Consider the following 18008-nt stretch of genomic DNA (forward strand, 5'->3'; position numbering starts at 1 on the left):
GTGATGAACTGCTGTAAATTTGTACAGTTCATGTAAATTGATTGTGCGGAAGTTGTACAGATTTCTATATTTTGGAAGAAAAGTTTTTTTCTCTGTAATAAAAGATTTCCTATCTTGGCAATGTTTTCCCGTGGACCTGGTCTTATTCTTTATCAAAACATGCTCATCACATTTCATTAGGTAATTCTTTGTGCTTCTTGGAAGATATTTACGATAACAGCACTGGGGTAGTTTTGTATCACAGATCTGAGTATGCTGATATATGCATTCAAGTTCCACCATTTTAGACAAAATATGCCACATTAGTTAGTAACAGAGCCCTGATGTCATTGACCTGCTTTTCACTTTTTTTCCTGCGTTAGGACAAAGAAAGGAAGTCTGTATGCACATCAATAGAGCATGATTGTAGCTTGTAAAATATTAGACATTAACCTGCAATTAGTCAATTATAAATGCCCACCATTACTTAACATTAACATTCAGAATCCACCCAACTTTAAATAGCATGAACATTTAAAGTGGCAGATGACATAACTGCAACTTGTGCATTGGTGTGGATGCTAATATAATAGTTATCCTTCTAATGGTTAATAAGTCTAATAGTTATCTTTCTTAGTGTGAACAGGCCTTTAGCCCAAGGGGACAAAATTTAGCTAGTTAGCTGCTAGCCCCTGCTTATATAGGTGCTGTAACTACATCATTACCAAAAGCAAGCTTATATGACACTTCTCTTGTTTAGCATATCGCTAATAATTCATTATTGTACAGTTTTAGCAGTGCCCTTTTTCTTCAGTTAGCTCTTAAAAGTGTGAACTAGGATTTTTGTTTTGGATATTTTTCCCTGCCTATTGCATTTTTCCCTGCCTATTTGCTAGTACAGTGTGTCCTTGTCGTGCTAATGAGTTAATTAGCATAATGTTCCTGCAGTTATGGAGTCACTGAATACATGAAATTTATGGCTCATGTGAACTCGCTCAGTTTAAACTGAGGGATGTTGAGAAAAGTTTAAAAACACGTTCAGGCCTGTTGTGCTAGCTGAGTAGCTAGCATTAAGATAAATGGGAATGCTAATGCTTAGCCTACTTTTTCCCAAATAATGTTCTTCTAACATAAAGCTTGAAAATTAGATAAAGTAAGTTGTCTATATCGATTAAATCTTTCTTTTGTGTTTGGGAAGGGAAACATGCAGGTTGGGAAAGATCATCTTGTGAGTACTGTGTCAAAATGCTGACTCCATTAAAAAAATAAAAATAAAGTGGGTGGATTGACTTGACACAGTCCCCAAGCTTCTGTTTTCACAAGTTGCTTGGTAGCGCTCTGAATTGGAGGGTATTTCGATTTAATGGACAAAGACTGAGATGGGGGTTGGGAGAAGACGAGTATAACAAAAGGGGAGCATGAAAAGACCTGGATGGATGTTCGTGTGACCTATAGTTATCTGAACACTTGGAAAGCAGTGAGAGTGTTTGAAACGGGACATCAATTTTTTGGGTGCGGTTGTTGTGTGACTCAAACAGGTCCAATACATCTATTTACCTGCAGGTCTTGCCAATAGTTGCCTTGCTTGTTTCATATTCTGCTTAAGTCCTTCTGTCTAAAACGCTCTAGCGTTCCTGTTTTTCAAGGTAGTATGTATGCGGTAAACATCACAAACCTACGGAAAACAAGCCACCGGAGTCTGGCACAGATTAAGATTGTATTTAGATGCTAGAATTCACAGTAAAAACATATCTGTGGATTTGCTGTAAGTGTGTGTGTGTGTGTGTGTGTGTGTGTTTTTCTCCACACTGTGTGGGCTCAGTTTGTTCCTCTTTCTTCTCACATCTGCCTTTCGGCGCTCAACCACCCTCTCGTTCTTCATCTGCAGCGTAGGGCCACAACAAAAGTGGACCTAAGTGAAAGCAGCTGGAAGGAAACTGCAGTCTCTCTGTCACTGTGGGAGAGACTCACCTGGTTGCTTTTCTCTCTCACTCTGTCTTCTTTTATTCAGACTCTTTCTACTCCTGCCAGGTGTTCTTCGCTTTCATCCCACAGAACAGACTGAATATTTTCTGTAGAACTGGCAGGATAAGTGTATTCTTTTTTATTAATTATACATAGTATGAAAGCAAATACCATAAGTATATATCTTAATCTGTGCATAAGGCTCCAGCATATCAGGAAAGTATTTCTGTGGCATTCAAAAGCAGTTTTTCAGCCTTGTGTTTTTATATGTTTGTCTGCGCACTAGTTTATAAAGTGAGCATCAAGAAAATTGCTGTTATCTGTTGTTTTTACACTTATCTTATCATTAGTGTTTAAGTTGTTGCCGTTTGCTGAAGACATGCATGGAGCTGATCGCGAGGGTCACCAGAGATGTCTCCTCTTTCCTGCTGATATGTATTCAGTTTGTCTATAAATTGTGGTATATATACACAGTGGGGTTCAAACGTCTAAGTCCACACTGAAAATCTAGGATTCAAAATTGAATTGAAAACAGAAAGTGTTTTATGATTTGGAAAGAACCTAGTGAAGTTGATGTAGCTCAAATGCTGCAGTAATTAAAGCAAAAGAGAGACAAACCAAATATTAAGACATGATAAAATTCATGATTATTTTTCACTAAAATTTCTGTCAAAGTATTCTGATAATCCAGATAGTACAGTTTTTTTGTAATGACAAAAAATAAAAAGAACTATATAAGTAGACTCACTTTTACACTAAGATTGAGGTCAATACGATATTTTACATTTTTGAAAGAAGTTTCTTATATGCTGCATTTAATCAAAAATACAGTAAATATTGTGTAATATTGAGAAATATTACAATTTAAAATAGTAACTTTCTATTTGAATATATTTCAGAATGCAATTTATTCCAGTGATGGCAAAGCTGAATTTTCAGCATCATTACTCCAGTCTTCAGTGTCACATGATCCTTCAGAAATCATTCTAATATGCTGATCTGCTGCTCAAGAAACATTATAATTATCAATATTGAAAACAGTTGTGCTACTTCATTTTTGTGTGGAAACCATGTTACTCATACTCAGGATTCTTTGCTAAAAGTATTAATTTCTTTCAAAACAACCCCAAATATTTAGTGTTAGTGAATGTAAAGGTCTCTTTTGTAGTGTTCATCCTTTAGGGAACTTCCAGATCTATATGTCATACTGTTTTCTCTCTTGTTTCTATTATGGAATTATGTTCACCGAGAGAGAAATGTTTAGAATAGCTGGGTACAAGGCCTCTCTCGCTCACTGTTTCTCTGTCTCTCTCTGAAGGTCTCTGGCCTGTGGTGAATGTGGTTAACTGCTGGTTCAGAGAAAGGAATAGATAACCAGACACTAAAACATTACGGCATCATCAGATACAAATATAAATGCCAACCCCTTCTCACTCTTTCTCACACATATGAGGAAATCTCACGGAAACATGTCCAGGTCATATTTTTGGCTTTATTTTCCTTCAGAATCTCTCTTGATCTCTTGTCAATTATGTATGTGTGTATATATAAATATAACTTATTTTAAAATGTTTTGTTTTGTTATAGTTACTATTATTGTAATGGATTATTGAATATTATTTCAGAATAAGGATAGTATGCAAATGGGAAATTGCTTAAAATAATATTAAATTATATATAATTTTTGCATTGTTGTACTGAAAATAACTTTTTTTGCATTATGATAATTAGAATTGTGATGGAAAATGTGCATAATTTTCATTAAAATGATATAAAAATGCAAACAGACTTAATGGCTCTAAAATAAGGTTAATTTTCTTTAAGGAAAATATATTTTCATTCATTTCCTTTGAGTTTAGGCTGAAATAGGACCTGGACATGTTCTTGACAGTGACAGATTTCATGTGATTCACCCATTTCGATGGTTTTAACAGTACTGTAAATTTCAGCTATTATTTTGTCTCTGGCTCAAAATTGGCATGATGTTCTTGTTCCGAATAGAGTTTAAAAAATGTATTGTGTGTGGATTTGTTTGGCCTGGTCTGGAACGAGGAGTTTTAGGAAGGCCAAACCCTTGGTAAACATCCCCTGACTGTTCGGCTCAGCAGCCAAGCCTATTCTTTTGAATTTGTCTGTCAAACTGTTTTGACGTACTCTGGAATTAATTAGAAACTTTATCAGTTTATGACATCAGACGGGGAAAGGTGATAAAGAATGAGCATGGCAGTAAACTTAGCACGTGGCAATTTTGAAGCCCTCCGATCGCAAACAACTGCACATGTTTGTATTTTCGGAGAATTTGCGAACGCGCTTCAGCTGTTTCCTGTTTTCTGTTTTCTGTTGAAAAGCACACCGCAAACCTGTGACAGCTGAGAACGAGAGACAAAAAGAGAACGACCACAATGAAAGACTTGCTGTGCTGCAACCTTGCAGCATGTGTGAAACCATCTCCGTGTTAAGGCTGAACCTTATCACAACAAAACTGCATGCGCACTTACACTTTGCGTTTTTAAAACAGATGCCCACTTTATGTTATTGAGCCAGATGAATAGTCTTATGAGAGCACGATTTGTATCTCAGTAATTCCTTACTGAAAGCCAGGGACCAATTGATCTTGTGTTTGACAGCACTAAATATTTCATTTTATCGCAAAATGCACAACACTCTTCCTCTGTGGTTATATCTCGAGCAAAAACAGTGTTATTGTGTAAGTTAGCACATCATTTGGTTCCCCTAAATGTCAGCTTTCAGATCCAGACTGCTTTTTTTTTTGTTGAGCCGTGCAGCCTTGACCCAGAAAAGCAGCTCGCTGTTATCAATGAGTAACATGGGGCATTTTTTCATGCCTCTGAGACAGATTAGTAACTAATTTACTCAGATGGTTCAATTAATTCACCGTGTAAGTGCAGCGCAGCCTCAGATAAACAACATTTGTGCAGAGCTGTAATGGATCCCAGTACAGTCTTGCTGTTTGCCATCTCAAACGTTACTTAATTTGCACAAACAAATGTGCAGAAAAGGTGCTAGATGCTATGAAGTGTGAACCGAAAGAATCTGTAGGCTGTACGACGTATGTTTGTGAGAGCTTTGTCACAAATGTGCGTAAACCACATCTATTACTGAACCTCCGTGGATCATAACATGTATAGACGCCGGGGCAGCTGTGATTGTAATAGCTGCCACAGCGACAGGACTGATTGCTGTAATGTGCAGTGAAGAGCACATTACATGCGTGGGAGATTGAGACATTCAGGGTTTATAAGTTGCTACAAAGCAGCACGAATGACACCAGCAGGTCAATATGGTAAACACACATTTATGAGGTTTCATATCATTGGCCTGTATGTACAGTGCAGTCTGTAAGTCTGAGACCACATTAAAAATCTGGGATATAATATGGTATATAAACCCCGTTGCCTTCTTGATGCTGTAAAATAAATGTCATGTGGTGCGACTCGGAAGATATTTATGAAATAATGTTATTTGTAAGTTGAAAATCAGCTGAAATGACTTAATATTAAAAATAATATCCTAAAAGAATCAGTTTAACGCTTATCAATAATTGAAAAACCTTTATCCACCAGATCAAAGTCATGTTGTGCAACCAAATAAAAAGGGAAATAATATCATAGAAAGGACTACTGACGCTTACGAGTGTTTGTCAAGGTGAGTGAATCTCTTAAAATATCAGATTATTCTTTTTTTGGCCTGTTCATGTTTTAAAATGTCATGTGGTATGACTTGCCAAAAACAATTTTTTTTACAAAAAGATATTTGTTCAAATAATTCATGATATGAATAAAACACTTTTTACTTAAAAAAATATATTTAAAAACTTTGTTAAAATAATGATTAAGTTGTGTGTGCACAGGTGTAGGAAAAGGTTATTTTTGATGGTTACACCACATGACATTTTTTGTCATTCCATTTAAAATGGTCTTGAAAATTTTGCCTCATTTTTTAAATATTTGGCCTCTTTCGTATTGTGGACACTTTTATTTGTCGTTAACCCTAATCTAATTTAGAATGTACAATTTTGTATGAATAAATAAGCATTTTCATTTGTGATCTCAGACTTTTGGGTCCCAATATATGTCCAAGTGGCACAGTACAGTGTTTTAGTTTTGGTTCTGATATGAAAAAGTGGGCGAATGTGAGTGTTGCGTGCAGCACGTGATATGCTCCGAATGTGTTTGCTTTCAGTCAGGCTTCATTTCTATAGTCTTAAATATGCAGTCACATGTATATACGACTATACATTTGGACACGCTCATCACGCAATGCTTTATATCGTCTTGCTCTTCCTGGCCTAGTTTCCTAGCCAGAGCATGAGTGAAATCCCTTCTGCTACTGACAGACCCCTGTAAATCTGTCTCTCTCTCACACACGCATTCCTTCTCCTCTTTCATGGCAAAGCTGTTGTTTTTCTGCACTCCATCTGGCTACTCCTGCAGCCGTGCTTATTTTTGTGGTGGTTATATTCAGTTTGCTCTCATTTATGGAGACCATGTCTGAGATTTTAGAGGGGTGGCATTTTTTTTGTGTGTGTTAACCCGCCTTTTAGTGCATGTTTAATAGTTCGCTTCTACCCGTGAGGCTGATTTCAAGATGTGGGAGGTTGCGTGAGAATGGTCTAGTTTTTCCATCATGAGAGATCAAGTGGTTATCTGTCTGCAAACAACTTATGCTTACAGACACACATACATATACTATGTGTATTACACACACACATATGCTGTATATTTAAAAATAAAGCTCATTCACACAACTAAAGTTCTTTTGCAGAATTATCATCAGTGGTTGTGTAGCAGATTGTGTCTTAAATGACAGCAGTAATTTCAGTACACAAAAGTTGCAAAATTTATGCATTTCATTTTATGAATTTGAAATGGCCATACCTGACAGGAAGTTGAACTGGAATTACGGGAAGTTAACAGAAATTCAACATGGCCACACAACAGAGCAATTTCAATAGAATGTCATGTGATGTGACTCACCAAAACATAAAAGATATTTATGAAATAATAATTAATGATATTAAAAAATAATAAGTAGGGAGACTTAGTAAGTCTCTTAAAATATCAGAACAGGTCAACTCGCCAAAGACATTTATAAAATAAACATTCATGGTATTTGCAAAAAAAGTACCTTAATACTTAATAACTAATTAATAATACTAGATATAAAAATAATACTAATTGTGTTACGGAACGTGCTTCCAGAATATTCTGTGTCCCTCTCTCTCATAACTACAAGGAGCAAGTAGATAGGTCTCATCATTTTAAGGTAAACTTTTTTCAAAAGTCACAAAATCTGTGTGTAACTCTTAAGGAATGTCACTACCAAACACCGTTTTTCTGCAATGAAGCACAATTTTTGGGGAGTTATTCCATAACATTTAGTTTTTATATGTGTACCACTGTTCAGAACTGTGATAGCTAACCATCTGCTGATTAGCATCTTTGAGCTAGATTCAAAAGTGTCTAAAATTGTCACTACCAAAACAGTCACTACCGAAACATTTGGGGGAGTTTCGGTAGTGACATCTTTGTTTTTTTGGGTGTTATCCCATAGAATTGTCACTACTGAAACAGTCGTCATTGTTTCTGCAGTGACAATAGGGAACACATAATCCGCATATATGGGGTTACGCAATTTTTTAAAATGTTTGTTTTAGAAGTGTTTTAGTATGCAAGTTAAAATTCTGCAAGGTGATGTGGTTGCTACCAAAGCAAATGTGCTGAAAATGTACTGTCACTACTGAAACATGCATGGGATGTTTTGTCAAAAATAAAGTATACTGAATTATCAACTAAGATGTTATGATTTTTGGCTTTTTTGGCTTTTTTTTTGTTTTTGGCTCAATGTATATTCAAACTAATGAATCCTAAAATTTGAAATCAGTATGCTCAAAAAGAAAATACCATATAATCACCATGAAGTCCATACAGTTCATGTATTATCAGTCAGTAGTGACTAAATTATGATCTGTTTCTCACACAAAGCTATTGTATGGCTTTGGAAGACTTGAAAATAATGCACTAGTTATATGGACTACTTTTATGGTTCTTTGGTGTTTTTGTCCTATTTAACAAACCATGATTACTATGAACTCTCATCAGATGGAAAATTGATCTAGATCTGGAGCTGTTGGGATGACGCAGTTTTATTGTGAGATTTTCAGTGCTTGAGATCCCACTGCGGTCTAAAGCAATCAATATAGTATTTTTAGATATTTTTAGATCTGTCCTTCTGGTTCCCAGGCCCATCACCTGAGAAACATCAATTGTGTCTCATCAGTTCAAAGATTTATGGAGCTCCTGACCTCCTGAGCCTCATATAAGGGTGGTCTGCGAGGGGTTTTGCTCGTAGTGTGAGGGAAACTGATCAGAGGAATTCAGTCAACAATACTGATCTGGAGACCTCTGATTCACCACCACTTTAATACAGTATGAGAAAAGAGAGAGAAAGAGGAGGTAAATGACCAAGAATGGTCAAGCATGGCATAATTAAGCATTGCTTTGAGTAAATATTATAATGTAATTTTAGCATTCTGGACAGTTTATTAAAGATTTTATTTGATTAAGGAAGCAATGATCATAAAAGTAATTTTTGGGCCTCATAAACCCAAACATCTGTTTATTTTTTTGTCATATTAATAGGAATGTCCTTGTTCATGATTCACCTTGAATCTAATGTTGGTTAAAAAGCAATAAGTCATTCAACAGTTGATTTTGCATTAGGTATTACTTAACAGGCTTTGCTCTTTCAAAGAAAATATCACGCAACCAATACTGAGATATTGTAAACAGCCACTGAGATTACTGAGCAGGTGCAGAGAATTAGCCAAGAAATGCATGGATACTGATGCCGTTTTAGTGCCGTTACCATAGCAACAGGCCAAAGCCACTTCCATGTGATAATCTAATAATTACTTCTCAGGTGTAATTAGAATGTTCCCATGATATGAGCCACAAAGACTAGTTACTGCTCATACACACAAGATCCAGGCACATTTGCAGGGAAAGATATGTGAGAGGGAATAGAAGAGAACATCTAACATATGCTGCCCAGTCTATCAGCCTGTCTCAGATTCCCCATATGCAGCCCATAGAAAAAAAATGTGTGCTTTTTACTGTGCATTTGTGCCTGTCAGGTTTTGCTGACATTGTGAAGACCAGACGTTCACAATCTTGAATAACTAAAAAAAAAGAGCAAAGTTTAGCCTACTCGTTTGACAAAAACTAGAAGGCTGCATGTACCATTGATGCCATGTTTCTTTCTTTCATTCTGTCTTCATTCATTCATTCATTTATTTAAGATTGTTTGTTTTGGAAAAAAACAAAACAGAAAAAGTAGAAAAAAAATCAGCAATCATCTAGTTATTTCTTACCAGTTTTGCTTTATCTACAATCATTCATATTTTGTCATTATTTTGTGAATTATCAATTTTATTTAGTTGCATTCACTCTGAAAAATGAAGATTCTTTACTGGCATTGATGATTCCATCAAGAACATCCATGGAACCTTTGGAACACCTCCATTCCACAAAAGGTTCATTTATAGTGGAAAAAGACTCTTTAGATTAAAATGTTCCCTTTATTAAAAAATATTATTTTAGGAAATGATTACTGAAAGGTTCTTTGAGGAACCAAAAGTGGTTCTTCCAAGGCATTGTTGTAAAACTCCCTTTTGGAAAATTTGTGTTATATACTGTAACATTCAACTTTCCTGTAGCTCAAATAGTAGAGCATGGTGCTGGCAACGCCAAGATCATGGGTTCGATTCCCAGGGAAAGCAAGAGCTGATAAAAATTTAAAACTGTAACTTGAATGCAATGTAAGTCGCAAAGCGTCTGCTAAATGCATAAATGTAAATGTAACAAAACAGAGTAATAACTGGATGCACACAGAGATCACTGTCAACCGACAAACAGAATTAAATATTGTGTGAAATGTTCCTGGTTCTCATTTCGGAAATCTGGTCATCTGAAACCAAGAAAGTGCAAATGCATTTACCAGAACTTTAAACATCCTTAAAGATGTGAAAGCAAATCAACTTCCACTTTCTTTCTACGTATTAAAACATTTCTGTTACTTTCACTTTTACCTATTGTAATTTTCCCTCCACAATGATTGCCCGTCACTTTTTTACTTTCCCTTTGATTCTCGGCACAGGGAAGCACGGGGATTTTTCTCGATGGCCCATAGTGATAACAGCACCTCCCTGCTCTCCTATTGGTTGAGCATCTCAAAATGATTAACAGCAGAACTCCCCTGGATTGCTCACCTACAGGACCTTATTTAGAACAGCCTGACACATGACATGCCCGGACACGCCTCGTATCTGATGAAACATCCTGGCATGGGGAGAAACTAGTACTTCTCACATGTGACTCACTATGCATTCAAATCTGTAAAGTTCTTTTTCAAGTTTTTTTTTAACAATAATGCAGTAATTATTTAGAGTATTTTTTTATTTATTTTAATAAGCAAGAAGCCTGTTGTTGCCACCAAAGCTGCATTTATTTGGTTAGAAATGCCATAAAACGTTATTGTGAAATATTATTTCAATTTAAAATAACTTTTCTGTTTGAATATACTGTAAACAAGTAATTTATTCCTCTGATGGCAAAGCTGAAGTTTAATCATCATAACGGCAGTCTTCAGAGTCACATGATATTTCAGAAATCATTCTAATATGCTTATTTGCTGCTCAGGAAACTTCCTGACCCCAAACCTTTAAACAGTAGTAAACAACATCTCAAGAAGGCTCTGTGAAGAGACGCTCAACGCTGAAACAAAATCCCTAATCAGAATGGTTAAAACCACAAGGCCTTCTCTCATTCAGCCTTCTTTCAGGCTGGGTATTAAAATAGTTGCATTTGCGTCATCTCAAGTGTGAAATAGTAACAGCCACACAGAGGTCAGAGTACATGGAGAGTGATTATTATATTATGAGAGATGAGGGAACGCTACCTTGGCTTTCAGTGGCTGTCATTAGCAGGCTAAGTGCATTAGATCTGTAAATGGTGTTCTGGCTCTTTGCCTTCATCTGCTCACTTTCTCCATACCTCACCCAAGGCGTTTCTAGCCTTTCATCAGTACTTGAGAGCAGGCACCCCATTAAGTAAAAAAAAAAAAAAACCGCAACAAAGTTTTCAAGCATTGTTACATTTTCATTTGCATTACTTGTAGGTAACTACGGGCTACAGCTAGTTTTGATCTGTGTAACTGTAACCTTAACATATTTGAACATGCTAACGTTTACCTTATCAGTGACCCAACAAACAGATCGAGGTTAAACGGATAGTTTACTTTCCTGACATTAGTGGAGCTGCATCCCGCTACATTTGTTCACAACATTTTTAGTGATCTTATGCGTCCTGCCGGTCAATACTTTGTACTTCGGTGTTTACATGCAACCAAATAACTGTTAGTAATCAGATTGATGTTCAATTGGACTGGATAGCCTTCATGTAAACACCACCATCAATCCAACTGAGCTTGATATCTGAATTAAATTTTGAATGGATTGGAAGGAGTGTGGCTGACCTGAAATAATCTTATCAATATGGAAAAAATGAAGCATGTAAATGCTTGAATCCGAATATTTTTACAATCAGATTGAAAAATAGCTTATTCTGATGATGTTTATGTTTACATATGTTTTATGTCTTATGACCGTTTTCAAGTGCAGTTGACTGAACGTTTGCTAAATATTTGCTAAAGACCCTGGACCACAAATCCAGTCATAAGGGTCAATTTTTGGAAATTGAGAGGATGTTTGGATAGGACAATATTTGGCCGAGATACAACTATTTAAAAATCTGGAATCTGAGGATGCAAAAAATCTAAATACTAAGAAAACTACCTTTAAAATTTGTCCAAAATATCTTCATGGAACATGATCTTTACTTAATATCCTAATGACTTTAGTAAAAATACTTGTGTGACTTATGACTGGTTTTGCAAAAACTAAAATTACACTTAAGGTGGCTCGTTGGCTACTTAGAAAACAAAAAATATTTGTATAACCTTTCAACGTTGCATTTTATTTTCAGTCAGGTAACTAGTATAGAAACCACACCTAAAAATAAAAAAGATGTGAGAATACCTTTAAAGGGATAGTCCTCCTAATAATGAATATTCTGTCATCATGTACTCACCCTCATGTTGTCCCAAACCTGACCACACAGAAGGAACACAAAAGAAGAAATTATGAAGAATGATGATAACTAAACTGTTTTGGTTCCCATTGACTTCTATTGTATAGACAAAAATGCAATGGATGTCATTAGGAACCGAAATTGTTTGCTTATCAACATTCTTCATAATATATTTTTTGTGTTCTGCAGAAGAAATAAATGCGTACAAGTTGGAACATTTGGAACGAGAGTAAATGATGACAGAATTTACATTTTCTGTGGCCTATCACTTTAAGTAGTTATAAAACATTGATATAACATGATTAACAACAAACACAAAGCCAAACCAAACTTGCTAAATTTGTCGGATGTCATACTCAGGCTGTAGAGTAATGTTCAAACAAAAGGCTTACAAATAGATTTAGTTCAATGGCAAATATATGGCAATAACGGGCAGTTTACCATACCTGTGAAACATTTCCCTTAAGTAAACCCTGATAATTCATATTATTTTAATAATAATAACCTTCATGTGGTTTTAAACCCATAAGACCTTTGTTCATCTTCGGAATACAAAGATAATTTTGATGAATCCGAGAGATATTGGACTCTGCATAGACTGAAACGTTCAAGGCCCAGAAAGGTAGTAAGTACATCGTTAAAATAGTCCATGTGACATCAGTGGATGGAGTTATGAAAATACTCTTTGTGCTGTCTATGCAGGATCAGAAAGCTCTCGGATTTCATCAAAAATATCTTAATTTGTGTTCCAAGACTAACAAAGGTCTTGCGGGTTTGAAACGACATGAGGGTGAGCAATTAATGACACAATTTTCATATTTGGGTGAACTATCCCTTTAAGTGTTTTGAGAATGTAAGATAAAAACATTAAAACCTTTTACAACATAGAATGAAGATCAAATTCAACAAACAGGACTGTGTTTGCTCAGGTCGGTGTCACTGCAGAGATGGCGTGAACAGGACAGGAGGAGAATGTAGAGGTTAACATATGTTTATGCTGAGCTAATGGAAAGATTCTGTGGCCTGTGCAAAAAGAGAGGAAAAGCAAACAACACAATCTCCTGAGGAAAAAAAGAGTCCTTTTGCCCTGTTGCTGTGGCGACCACCCCTAGAGCTCTGTGCACCCATACAAACGTGGGCAAATTCTGGCATTCTCCTCACCTCTCCCCTACCCAGCCAGACAGCAACAAAGCAAAAGCCTGTCTACTGCCCCCCGGCCCACCAGAGCTCTTTTGTGTGGGCAGGCTAGTCTTTTTACCAGACGCTCACTAGACAGGTCTTGTTTCCAGGGAATGTGTCTGTGTGCAGGACCCCAGGGCGGCTGGAATGATGCCTGATTAGAGTGTTTGCTAGAGCTTTGTTTCGCTGCTTGTGTGTGTTTGTCAGCCATTGTTTACTTATCTATCTTTTTGTTCAGGGAATATCATGATCAGATTTAGAAACATAATGTACATAAATAGGCCGTCCTGCATACATTGAAACATAGCAGAATTTTATCTCCATCCATCTGTTTTCTGTCTGTCGTCGCCTCTATGAGAACTGAGGCTCTATCACACAGCATGCTTGACTTGGCGATTTCTGCATGAGTGCATATGAAACTAATCTTATACTCTTATCAAGATAATTATGTCTAAAGCAGCTAAATTACATTGTACATGTCCTATATGGAACGTTGGTTCCCTCTGCAACTTTTTCAATAATGCCTCCTGTCCGCAGTTTTTTTAGTTAAGCATACAATTATAGCTCCATCTACTTAAATGGGGAAGACAGAAATGTCCAGAAGTGTTTGGCAAGATTATTTTTTTATAAAATAGAACTTAGCAGTCTGACAATATCATTAATACAGCTTCTTTAACTCAAATTGCACTATTTGTTTTGGCTAGTCTAGCTAATGTGCAAGTGAATTCTAGAGTAAACTAACACTATCAAAAAATTATTTTCTATTTTAGTGGAAAGGCAGAACTTGCATTCCTACAGTTGTCATATTGAGTGTTTCGTCCCACCATTCAAAAGTTTGGGGTCAGTATTTTTTTTAAATAGATTCTTTATTCAGCAAGGATGCTTTAAACTGATTAAAAGTTATAGTAAAGTCTTTTCTATTTCAAATAATAATAATCCTCTACAAAAATATTAACTACCACAACCAATTTCACCAAATCAGCATTTTAGAATGATTTCTGAAGGATCATGTGACCCTGAAGACTGGAGTAATGGTTGCTAAAAATTAAGCTTCGCATCACAGGAATAAATTACATTTTAAAATATATTATAATAGAAGACAGTTATTTTAAATTGTAATAATATTCCTGTTTTTACTGTATTTTGGATTAAATAAATGCTGCCTTGGAGAGCATAAGAAGCATCTTTCCAGAACTTAAAAAAAATCTTACAGATTCAAATGTTTTGAACAGTGGTGGACATTTATATTGTTTTACCAAAATTCTAACAGTATGTAAAATAAATCTGACAAAACATCGCTTTGGGGACATTTGGGAACACCCTTAATCATACATAAATACATTCATAAATTTTTTTTGTTCCTGTTTAATAAAAAAATGCTTTCTGAATAAGGTTAGGGTGTAAGTTTGTGTTAGTTCATAATTAACTATTAAAACAATAAAAGTTAATAGCATTTCCTTATTTAACGTGTGAATGTGTGTTGATTTACTAGTCGGAAAGAACAAACTGTCTGTTCCCTTACTGTGATAGTGTGTGTTTGTGAATGTCACACACAGAATGAAAGGTACAGTATGTTTGAATATGACATCTCTAAGAATGGAATGTAGGTGTGTGTAAAAGCATATAGTAGTCATCACTTATCTCTGCATTTGTAAAATGACTGTTCTGACGTAACGTGTTGTGTTTTGTACATCTGTGTATCTAAAAATGCTGAAAGTTATGTGTGGAGGTTAGTTTTAGCGGATGGAAAATATCCCCTCAGATTAAAACAACAGAAGTCAGTGAATGGAGCTAGCGTGCGGCTAATGCTAACAGCTAAAACTGTGTACAAAACTGGGCATTTTAGTCTTTTGTGTGTCTTTGCCGCAGTATATTGATCTAGATGTTAGTAAAAATGTTGGAAGGGTGTGTGTTTGATCAGCGTGTTGCCAAACCAACTAGATAATCAGGTATGTAGAAACAACAGCAGGTGACTGTAGAAAGTCACACACTACTGGAGTTTACACTTGCATCTCAGCCAAATCATCATATCATATTACAAACGGACAACATATGTGCCTGGACGTTTCATCTCGCACAAACACATGCTTCAATCACCTTCATATGTCCTTAACGCTCACATATGTGAACCACATGCATCAGAAATGCACTTCATGAATAGCATACAATAGCCTATACACAGCACTATAATTTATTGCCTTTCTGTCCTTAAAATGAGACAGATGTAATTAATAATTCATAGACAGTCAGAATATGGTTGAACCCTGAATTGTAATGAAGTTATTCAATTTTTCATTGTGGTGTGCAGCAGTGCTGTATGCATATACATTAAGGCTCACGTATAGAAGTGAAGGTCAATGTGATTTCTCAGTCTTCATCCATTCCCATTAGGCCAGCGTTTGTGTGTGTGTGATGTATGAGAACTGTGATTGAATGATATTCATGGATGTGAGAGTGTGATGGATGAGTTTGTGTACTAGCATACATGTTTCTCTGTGTGATTTTTGCTGTGCTAGTGTTTGATTGATATGTGGGTGTGTTGGTTTGTTATTTGTGTAGTAATTGCTGTGAACCTTCAGGAAGCTGTGCTGATGGGTAAAATAGATATTGGTAAATGGATTTCGCAACTGAAGTTCAGGAAAAGCGTATTCAAATAATTCCAGCAATTACCATAATGAGTTTCCCCAGCAGCTCAATTACAATGAATTGGGAGTGGAGCTTCAAAAAACTGCCGCAACCGGATAACTGAATCAGATTTCTGAATTAATCTTTCAGACTCGTTTGGTCAGTCAGATCAGACTCAAAAGAATGATTCGTTCACAATCATACATCAAAACATCCAGTCTGTATTCATTGCAATTAAATGAAAAGATTAACAAGAATATTATTCACATTTTCACACCATCATTTAATGATGATGTAGCCTAAATGATGACCTAAATGATTTTTTTGATTGTCTCTTTGAGAGCAGTGCAAAACATGAAATCCACATGAGGACCTTTTCATAGAAACGTTGTAACAGTTACCTATTACAAAATATATTTACTAACATCATTTTTATCAAATGCATTCATCTGTTGGGCAAATATGTGTCACTGGCAGCCATTTTGTAAAGCCCTGTTCTCCTTTTGCATGTCTCTCTGTGTGTGTGTGTGTGTGTGTCCAACAGACAGTGATTAAAGCAATTACCATGACCCACAACTCACAACAGCAGTGTCATCTGGGTCTCAGTTGTTAATGAGAATGCGGCACACAACCACACACACTCACATAAATGGAAACTGGATAAATACTTACCTGTCATTGCATCAGATTCCTCATTGATTCAGATCTGCCTGCACTGCAACCGCCATGCAATGCCTAGCAGTAGTGTGTACTGAGCCTGTAACGTTTTGTATGTTGCATTTCACCACATACATTTATTCACAACTGCATACTAGTAAGTACTTTGGGTTTGTGATGAGTTGATGGTTTTATATATTGAATATACTGAGTGCTTTTAAAGCACAACTGTAACAGTGTAGCATTTACTCTATTATTTATGGCAGTTATATAGATTGCAGCCTGCTCTGGGATTTTCATGGTGTAGGTTATTTAAAGTGAGATGCTGAGCATATTAAATGTTGTTTTGCTCATCTTCTGGCTTCATGAAGGATGCAGAAGTTGTATGTTAGTCTGGGTCACTTTTGCTAGTCTGTGAATGTAAAGAGTTGAGTGCTTTTCCTCCCAGTCATTTGAATTATTAACTCTGAGATCGGAAGAAATATTCTAACTTTTAAATAAATTAAATGACTGCAATAAATGTAGGAACTTGTTTTTGTATATACGATCAGAGTACAGTGTTATATGTTTTTCATGTTTTAAAAATTATACTTATGAATTATTGCCATTTCTTCCACTATTTCTCGAAGCTCCATCAGTTCCATCTTGATCCCCTTGGGGAATGGGAAAGAGATGGGGGTTGTTTATAGATGTGTGCATATCCAGACAGATGTGGCGGGGGAAACCACACAAAACACATTACTTATGGTTGTGGTAGAGCCAGGCCAGATGAACAGTCAGATGTAATCTCCAGCGTCTGGTTCAAACATGCATACTGTGCCCATCAGTAAGGGAGAGTGGGGTAAGCTATGCCACGTTGTCCTAGGCAAAAAAAAAAAAAGATGAAATGTATTTGCCTAATTATATTTCAGGGTGTCTCCTATAATCATTTATAATGTGTTACCATAGAAATATGACTTTAAAATATTTTGTTTATAATTACCAACAACAACAATAATAAAAAACAATATATTTTTAATAAATAATAATAGCCATCATCATCATTATTATTACAAAATATTATATATTTTTTACAAATAAATAATATATTTATATATGATTTAATATTACGGTTATTATATTTTTATTAGGTATTATTATTATTATTATTATTATTAACAACCTGTTTTACTACAATTCTGTTTAAAAAAAGAGAAACTTTTCATATCCTTTCTAAATCACAGGCAACTGTTTCTAAATCTATAGTCACGTTAAACGATTAGCCACAGTTTACATGATTAGGTCAGCAGCACATGGTACTTCACTCTCCATTTCCTCTGTTTTTCTCTTTAGATTTCTATTTCTTACACTCCATCTATGCTGTGAGCGACTAACTAAACCCGAACACTCCTATTATAATTACCGAAGCTGTCTTCATTGCAAGTGTGTGGATCA

General features: G+C 35.8%; 1 protein-coding gene across 2 annotated transcripts in view; it reads left to right on the top strand.

Moving 5' to 3' along the window:
* Positions 1 to 3386: 3386 nt before the first annotated feature.
* The window catches only part of LOC306858739 (podocan), a 46098-nt gene continuing 31476 nt past the window's right edge, over positions 3387 to 18008 (top strand). Inside the window, exons 1-2 of one of the 2 annotated variants that reach the window (XM_079399422.1) lie at positions 3387 to 3421; positions 5529 to 5610. The gene's annotated coding sequence lies outside the window, so the exon portion shown is untranslated. The remainder of the gene's footprint in view (positions 3422 to 5528; positions 5611 to 18008) is intronic. The other variant, XM_079399423.1, reaches the window with a different exon arrangement.

This window comes from Barbus barbus, assembly GCF_936440315.1.
Source record: "Barbus barbus genome assembly, chromosome: 39".
Lineage (NCBI taxonomy): Eukaryota > Metazoa > Chordata > Actinopteri > Cypriniformes > Cyprinidae > Barbus > Barbus barbus.